Source organism: Schistocerca nitens, chromosome 4 (genome assembly GCF_023898315.1).
Source record: "Schistocerca nitens isolate TAMUIC-IGC-003100 chromosome 4, iqSchNite1.1, whole genome shotgun sequence".
NCBI classification, from domain to species: domain Eukaryota; kingdom Metazoa; phylum Arthropoda; class Insecta; order Orthoptera; family Acrididae; genus Schistocerca; species Schistocerca nitens.
Window position 1 is genome coordinate 914,144,722 of NC_064617.1, and position 8,897 is coordinate 914,153,618.

Below are 8,897 nucleotides of genomic sequence, written 5' to 3' on the forward strand. Positions count from 1 at the left end.
TTCGCGCACTATGGGCTGGACAATCATTATGTTGGTACCACAAGTTCCTCCCATTCTTCATGGGAACGTCTTCTAGCATCCGTGGAAGATCGTGTCTTAGGAGGCTACGATACTTGTGAGCTTTCAGTGTTCCGTCTATGAGAAAGCGACCTATGATCTTGTAACTTTCCTTTAAAAATGTTATAATAAACTTTACGATTGCATTGAATGAGCGTCTGAACTGTGGAATGGATACAAAGCACAAATTGTCGTGTTGCGTGTTGTAACTGCAAGTGGTGTGCTTACACTGTGTTGTTGTTAGCAACACTTCACACTAAACGATTGGGCAATGCAACTCCCAATACCAGTAACGAAATATAGTCACTGCAAAATACATTAGCCCCTTAGGCACTGAGTCATCTGACTCTGTTCAAAACTGATAACTATGGTCCCTGCGCACGTAACAAATAAGTTAAACTGTCTTACTTCTAGAGCATCAACAGACTAACGCGATATAATCTGGTCTATCATAAAAAAATATAAATATGCTAGATACACGCTCAGCAGTGTGCCCGCGCATTGTCGTGCAAAATGATGGGTGGGTTGCGCAGAAAGTGTCACCAGATTTTTTTTTCATTTTTTTTTTTTTTTTTTGAGAATCACCTGCGACCACCTTTGCGAAAGAAGCGGCAACACTTTCTGCGTAACCCACCCATAATTGTGCACGACAATGCGCGGGCGCATACAGCGCAAGCTGTGGCTGCTCTGTTCGGTCGATGGGACTGGGAAGTGCTGTACCATCCACCATACTCCCCGGACTTAAGTCCTTCTGACTTTGATTTGATTCCGAAGGTGAAGGAACGACTTCGTGGCATTCGCTTCAGAACTGTTCCAGAGATTTGACAGGCAGTAAACCGCTCCACTCGCACCATCAACAGAACAGGCTCTGCTAACGGTATACTACGCCTTCCACATCGCTGGCAACGGGTTCTACACAATGCGGGTGATACTCTGAACTACAGTAAAAGGTGCAAACATGTAACTCTTTTGTATCGGTTGCGAATAAATAGTTGCCACTATTTAAATTCCAACCCTCGTAGCGTTACATCGCATTTGACTGAAACAGTTCCTCTCATTTCAGCGCTAAATATAACATTATAACATTAACCATTATCATCTTTGGACACGAAGTGTAGATGCACTTATTTTGAAATATCTGTTCCCAGAAAAATTTCACAGCTATCCATATTTATCTTTGTACCTGAAGGCGGCGTAACAAATGAAAACTGGTATCCAAAATAATAAATATTTTAGAATTGTACACCAGTGTCCCATGTTTTTTTTTTTTTTATTAATAGAGAGAATCATTTGTTCTGAGTAGTATGATGTGGGTCACCATGGTTTCCTCTCCTGTGAAAATTTCCTTATCTTAGAGTAATAGTTGCACCCAACACTGTTAATTGTTCGCATTATCCAGAGTGTGAAACCTAAGGCAACCCACCCAAAACACACCGCAGAATTAGCAAATCTATCGATATACTGTTTCCACTCAGTTAAGATGAACAATATGGGAAATCTTGTGCAGTATGCAAATAATTTTTAACGTTTATAGCTGTCGAAGTATGACACCGAATTTTTCTTATAGAGCTGTATACTTTTCTCTAAGAAGAGCTTCCGAAAAGGAGCTTGATGACATAGTAACAGGATAATAGCTCCACAAACCATTGTCCCTTCGCCAGTAGATGAAGTCTCATTACCATCTGGCCTACTGTGCCAAGAATAAGCAAGCTTCTAACTCAATTACGGTTTTTGTTTATTATTATGGTTGTCACATCAAGAATTCAAAATGTTGACCTTGAGCATGTTGACATGACGCAAAGCGATTCCAGCCAGACACTACTGCACCTAGAATTTTATCGAACTCATAGCAGTAGAGGCCTGTGTTATATAGCCATTCTTGTATTTGGTAGTCGTCATTCCATCCTTCAAGACTTTTTATAAAATTTGGTCCACAGACGAAAGACCAGAGGAGTTTACTGGTGAGCGTAAGGGTAATTTTATGTTTTTCGGGCGCCTGATTATATCAAAATGTGCTGTTACGACTTGTGATTGGTTCAGTGGAATGGGTGGGACATCTTTCATATTAGAGCCTTACGTTTTACGGCAAGTGGAATTTCTTCTGATAACAGTAATAGCATGCCTGTTAGAAACTGTAGGTACTTGTAGCTATTTAGAGTTCCATCGACAAAATAGGGACCTCCCCTACATATTGACTGACCAAGGTTGTTGTTTATCCTCTTTTTCCAACTGGTGAGGATTTCCAACTGACCAGCAGTGTGTACTGCAAAGTTTGATTTGCCTGTGACATGTGTATCACAATTCATCAATAAACAAAATCTTTCACAGAAAATCTGTATCACTTTCCATTTTTTATGGACAACATTGGTATTACTGTAATTGATTTTGAAAGTGATTTTCATGGAACTGATGATGAAGTAGATCGCGGAAAATATGAAAAGCTGTTGAACATAGTATTCACAGAACTCTCCTTTGGCTGATACCGATATTTACAAGTAGATTGTATATTACAGCTGTCAGTATGTGAGTTGCATTTCTTTGATCGATTTCTGTTGTCTTTTTATTCTTCACATTACCAATTTGTTGAAAAGTTTTGTATAATGTATACAAAGACAGATCATGAAGGCTTGTTACAATCAGGATATTCCTCAGTACACAAATATACCACTGCTGAAGCAGTTTGGTGACATCCACATCAACACAAACAATGCCCTCTTTCTTTTGACAGTCCTATGCATCGTGTCAGGAAGTCATTTCTGAAAGTATTTGTATGGTTCAAATGGCTCTGAGCACTATGGGACTTAACAGCTATGGTCATCAGTCCCCTAGAACTTAGAACTACTTAAACCTAACTAACCTAAGGACATCACACACATCCATGCCCGAGGCAGGATTCGAACCTGCGACCGTAGCAGTCGCGCGGTTCCGGAATGCGCGCCTAGAACCGCGATACCACCGCGGCCGGCGTATTTGTATGGAGTGTAGCCATGTATGGAAGTGAAACATGGACAATAAATACTATGGACAAGAAGAGAATAGAAGCTTTCGAAATATGGTGCTACAGAAGAATGCTGAAGATTAGATGGGTAGATCACATAACTAACGAGGAGGTATTGAATAGGATTGGGGAGAAGAGAAGTTTGCGGCACAATTTGACTAGAAGAAGGGATCGATTGGTAGGACATATTCTGAGGCATCAAGGGATCACCAATTTAGCATTGGAGGGCAGCGTGTAGGGTAAAAATCGTAGAGGGAGACCAAGAGATGAATACACCAAGCAGATTCAGAAGGATGTAGGTTGCAGTAGGTACTGGGAGATGAAGAAGCTTGCACAGGATAGAATAGCATGGAGAGCTGCATCAAACCAGTCTCAGGACTGAAGACCACAACAACAACAATGCATTGTGAAAGTCTGAATAGCTCCACAAGTATGGTATCTAGCCACTACAGCAGCAGAGTACAGACTGGCTTTAAGCATACATAAAGACATAGAAATCATACCTCAGTTACATGTTTGCTTACATTTCATAATGTAGGGCAGATATTTGTGGGCTCTAGTCTCCTGAAGACAGCAGGGTGGTTTGTGTGAAACACTGGAAGCGTGCTCAGCCTATAACACAGTTAGTTCATGAATTGAAACCACACTCTGCTACAAGTTGTAGGGTAGGTTTTCCATTGAGTGTAGTTTGGACTGCGAGTTGTGCAGTTGTCAGCTCAATTTTACAACGAATTTGTTAGACATAAAATATTTTTCTTGACAATAGAAAAATTACAACAGACCTGAACTTAATTTATAGCCCAGTACAGTTCTTGAAGGCAGTGCTCAACAAGAGAATAACAACACAGCTTTAATCCAATGAAAATGAAATTCATGGCGACTTTGCCCCAGCATATAGCACTGGACGAAAAACAGTTTGCAATACTTGTTTACAATATCTGGCCACCAGCCACGGGCATAAAAAAACGAAATGAGTGTTGGTCGAGAGGCCCCATCCAGGGAAGTTCAGGCGCCGAGTGCAAGTCTCATTTCAGTCGACGCCACATTGGGCGACTTGGGTGCCGGTGATGAGGTTGAAATGATGATGAGGACAACACAACACTCAGTCCACGAGCGGAGAAAATCTCCAACCCGGCCGGGAATCGAACGCAGGCCCGCTGCATGGGAGGCTATGACATTACCACTGAGCTAAGAAGGGTACTGCAGGCATGAAAATGGTTATAAAAGAGATCAAGAAACTATGAGACCACATTCATACTGAAATAAGCTTACTTACATTAGCACTCAAGTAATTATAGGTCCGCCGGCCGGTGTGGCCGTGCGGTTCAGTTTGGAACCGCGTGACCGCTACGGTCGCAGGTTCGAATCCTGCCTCGGGCATGGGTGTGTGATGTCCTTAGGTTAGTTAGGTTTAAGTACTTCTGAGTTCTAGGGGACTGATGGCCACAGATGTTAAGTCCCATAGTGCGCAGAGCCATTTGAACCATTTTTGAATTATAGGTCCACCACCGCTCCCATCATCAGCTGAATCAAATCTGCCATCAACCATCTACAAACCTACATATGCAAATTTTACAATACAGTTTTCTGTACAATATGACATATAAAACAGATCACTCTTACAGGGTAAATTAACAAAAGATTTTCGCTAAAATTGCATAAACAAAATCAGTCACACTTCCTCAGTAATAATTTGATCGCCTTCTGTCAATGGCACATACAAAATCAATCTGGTTCATGGCACATATACAGAAAACTCAATAGTGCTCTCGCTTTTAAAGAAAACATTTGCAAACACAACGACCATAACATGGTACACAGTACCCACAGACCTTCCATGGATAATATAACTGTACATCCGATATACTGAATGCACAGCCAGTATTCTTCACCACAGACTACAGTGCATCACTCGACCGATCAAAATACGGCTGTCGGTCACTATAACACCCAGTTATTGCTCCTCTTCTAATCTAGAAGCCCCTGTCTGAACCTCTACTGGAATCGCAGCTGTGTCACCTGGTAAAAGACACCAACCGCTCCAATGGGTTGCTTGTGTCCTCACACTCACCACGTGCTATCCTGGCCGTTAATGTACGGTGAATAGCTACATGGCATACCGGCTGGAGAAGGCTTCCCATACTTGGCTGTCGTCAAACTCACTGCACACATCCACAGCTCTGTGGGCAACACCAGACTGCATGGCCCAATCTGCTTACGGAGTTAGACAGCATCAGGAAGAGCCCATGCTGTCCCCAGGACAACTCAGCCGACTGCCCATTGCCGCCACCAGAATGAAGTTCGCTGCGTGCCACTGCTCACGGTCCAACGCCCGAGTGCTCTGTCTGGCTCACTCGTTGGTCAATCCAATCTTGCCGCTTGAGTGCTGGTCAGCCGAAGACTCTGCGCTCCCGCCTCACGCTGTCCCATCCAAGCTCGGAGCGGGACCGACAATGCATGCGATGTAGGGTAGATACATTTTAGGATGACGGTAAAAGATCTTCTGAGTGTTTTTGAGAACAGTGCCAGAGAAAGTCAGCGATCAAAACAGAATATTTGAAATTAATTATGAAACGGTATGGATCGCAAAGGTACGATTCGATAATCATATGATCATATTCAGACTTCCAAATCCTTATTGATGAACACTGGCTGCACACGAAGCAGGAATCACTGAATGACAATAGTCAACTGCTCTTGTCATTCAACGGTTCCTGCTCGGTGTACAGCTATTGTCCATCAATAAGTTTTTGAATATCTGAAGATAATCATGTGATGATCGGAACTAGTCACCTTGTAATAAACGTTCCTTTCTGATGTAGAATGTTTTGTAATTAATTTCAAATTGTCAGTGTAAATTTCAGTGATTGACGGCATACACGATAACACATGAGACAAGTGGTAATGTTCTGTCTGTACTAGTGTTTTAGCTTCTCACTCAAGAGGCCTGTGAGCTGAAGTGCCGTCATGAAGCAACCATATCTTCCTTCTTACCATATCAACAAAGGCTCGCTTTCCAGCAAGGAATGCATAATCACCCGGGGGAAGTGCAAATATGCCTCGCTCCTGAGGGTTGTGGAAGGATGACTGGTCGCACGATGCGATCGCCAATACTTTGAGGCCCACACTTTGAGGCAGAAGCGGAGCTGACGATACTAAGGTTTCTAGCTTGTTTTTGGTTTTTGGCATTCAATGAAAGTGATACGAACTCTGTTTCGCCGGCCGCGGTGGTCTCGCGGTTCTAGGCGCGCAGTCCGGAACCGTACGACTGCTACGGTCGCAGCTTCGAATCCTGCCTCGGGCATGGATGTGTGTGATGTCCTTAGGTTAGTTAGGTTTAAGTAGTTCTAAGTTCTAAGGGACTGATGACCACAGCTGTGAAGTCCCATAGTGCTCAGAGCCATTTTTTGAACTCTGTTTCCATTCGATGTATCATACTTATCTGTACAATGGATATTTTTCAAAGTCTCCATTAGGTGCTATGTTATTCCATCGAGGTTTTGAGTACAATCAATGTGACCGTTGGTTGACCCACCAGGTTTGCCCAGAGCGCTAATGTGCTGCTTCCTGGACTCGGGTCGGCGCGCCGGCCCCGGGTCGAATCCGCCCAGCGGCTTCACGACGGAGGCCGGTGTGCCGGCCAACCTGGATGTGGTTTTCAGGCGGTTATCCACATCCCACTAGGTGAATACCGGGCTGGTCCCCACGTCCCGCCTCAGTTACACGACTTGCAGACATCTGAACACATTCGAACCATTCCACGGATTACACTAGACACAGACAGTTGGGGTACACTAATTCTGTCCTGGGGGGGGGGGGGAGGTGGGATACAGGGTGGCGGCAGGAGGGCATCCAGCCACCCCTTAAATTAACCTTGCCAAATTACGATTAACCATGCTGACCCTGCATCATTGTGGGACAAAGGCACAAACAAAAGAAAGAATGTGACCTTTCGTTGTCACTGGCATTTTCGTTGCTAGTAGGAATGAGTGATAAATAAGAGAGTGAGATGGGTGCTGGCCACGCTACTGAATCGTCTGGAAATAGGTAGCAGGACGTTCAGGTGCAAAAAATGGCTCTGAGCACTATGGGACTCAACTGCTGAGGTCATTAGTCCCCTAGAACTTAGAACTAGTTAAACCTAACTAACTTAAGGACATCACAAACATCCATGCCCGAGGCAGGATTCGAACCTGCGACCGTAGCGGTCCTGCGGTTCCAGACTGCAGCGCCTTGAACCGCACGGCCACTTCGGCCGGCCAGGTGTAAACGTAGAGTATGTTGAATACGATATTGCAAAGACTGATTTGAGGAGTGTGGAGCTGTTCGAGTAATGTTGTCACTGCACTGTTTGCTTTTGCATAGTTTATGATGTGTTTGAATAAGGGAAAGTTTAGGATTTTTGTTTATTGGTTCTGGTTCGTTAGTTCGACTGTCGAAATGTGATTAAGAAAAATTGCCTGTTCACATGGCTTGCACTCAGAACTTTAAATTTACCACCACTTTACTATTTCAGAAACTAATTTCAAGGCAGAGTAATATTTTTGATAAAAAGTAGTGACTGACGCAAGGATTCCTTTTGTTCAGCTGGTTTGCTGCTGCGTTGCATTTTAATGTTCATCACCTGCGGGGAATGCAGACATTCTGTTGCTACAGGTAAGCCGTGAAAATTTGTTGGGGACAATTTAACATCTGCTAGGAAACAATAAAATTATTCACAGTCAGGTGTTACATTTCAAAATTAATATCAGTTTCGATTCAGGTAAAGTTCATTATAGATCTAATACCGTATACCGACATTCTCGTCCTTACAGTGCAGCGTTGCATTCGCGTGTGTGTCATTTAGCGTTTAGAATTTTATTTAGTTACTTTGCATATGTAAATTCACAGGGAATTTTCACAGAAGCATTTTGGACATCTATTCTTTCACAATTCGATTTATAATTTTATCAAGAATTTTTGTCCTGATAGCTTTGTGTGTTGGAAGTGCAAGTCAAGGTCTGTGACGTCACACATTGTAGCACTGTTCACGGCACTGCGCAATATAGAATTCCACAGCAGAGCTGATTTAGTATGTGCTTTACGTTTTCTAAAAGTTAATTCAGATGCAAAATGCGGTCGTTCTCCTTGTTTGGTTAGATTCGGAGATCGCCACCAACACAGCTGACAATGTAGGTAATCATCATAATTCAAATACAGTTGTAGAATTTCAGACAACTAGCTGCTCCTTTTATCGGACAGCATTTACATAATCACGCTACTCGCATTGTTTAGGACTACAGTACAGACAAACACGAAGTTTGGAATACAAAACCAGTTCAGTTGACAACCACAAACCCAACAAACTGCACGGCGCACTGCCACCGTACCATCGAACATAGATGGGTGTTGCGAAGGTTGGTGACACCACCCCTCGTAAAAGCAGCCTCTTATCTGGATACGATGGATGACAAAAACCTCAGCTCCGTGATGGCCTGCGCGACGAACCAGTGACAAAACCGTCACCGCGGAAGCAAATTCGTTGGTAATAATCCCCTTAGTCGTTACGTGATACGGAAAGTGGCGGTTGTCTTGAGAACGTTCCACTACGTCGTCTGGCCTAACCCAAGTTGGCGGGCCAGCTGCGGCGTGCTGATACCGTGAACACTGTCAAAGACATTTTATATCCACATTCAAATGGACGTATCTCCGTTGGAACAAATTTCCGGCCCATTTGTCTATACGATCATTTTTGGCACATTATCCTCTAAGAATTGTTTCCTGAAGTTTTTCCTCATTCTGAAAAATCACTCTGTATTTCGGGTGGCTCTACTGCTCCACCCCATATACAGGGTGCGTCAAA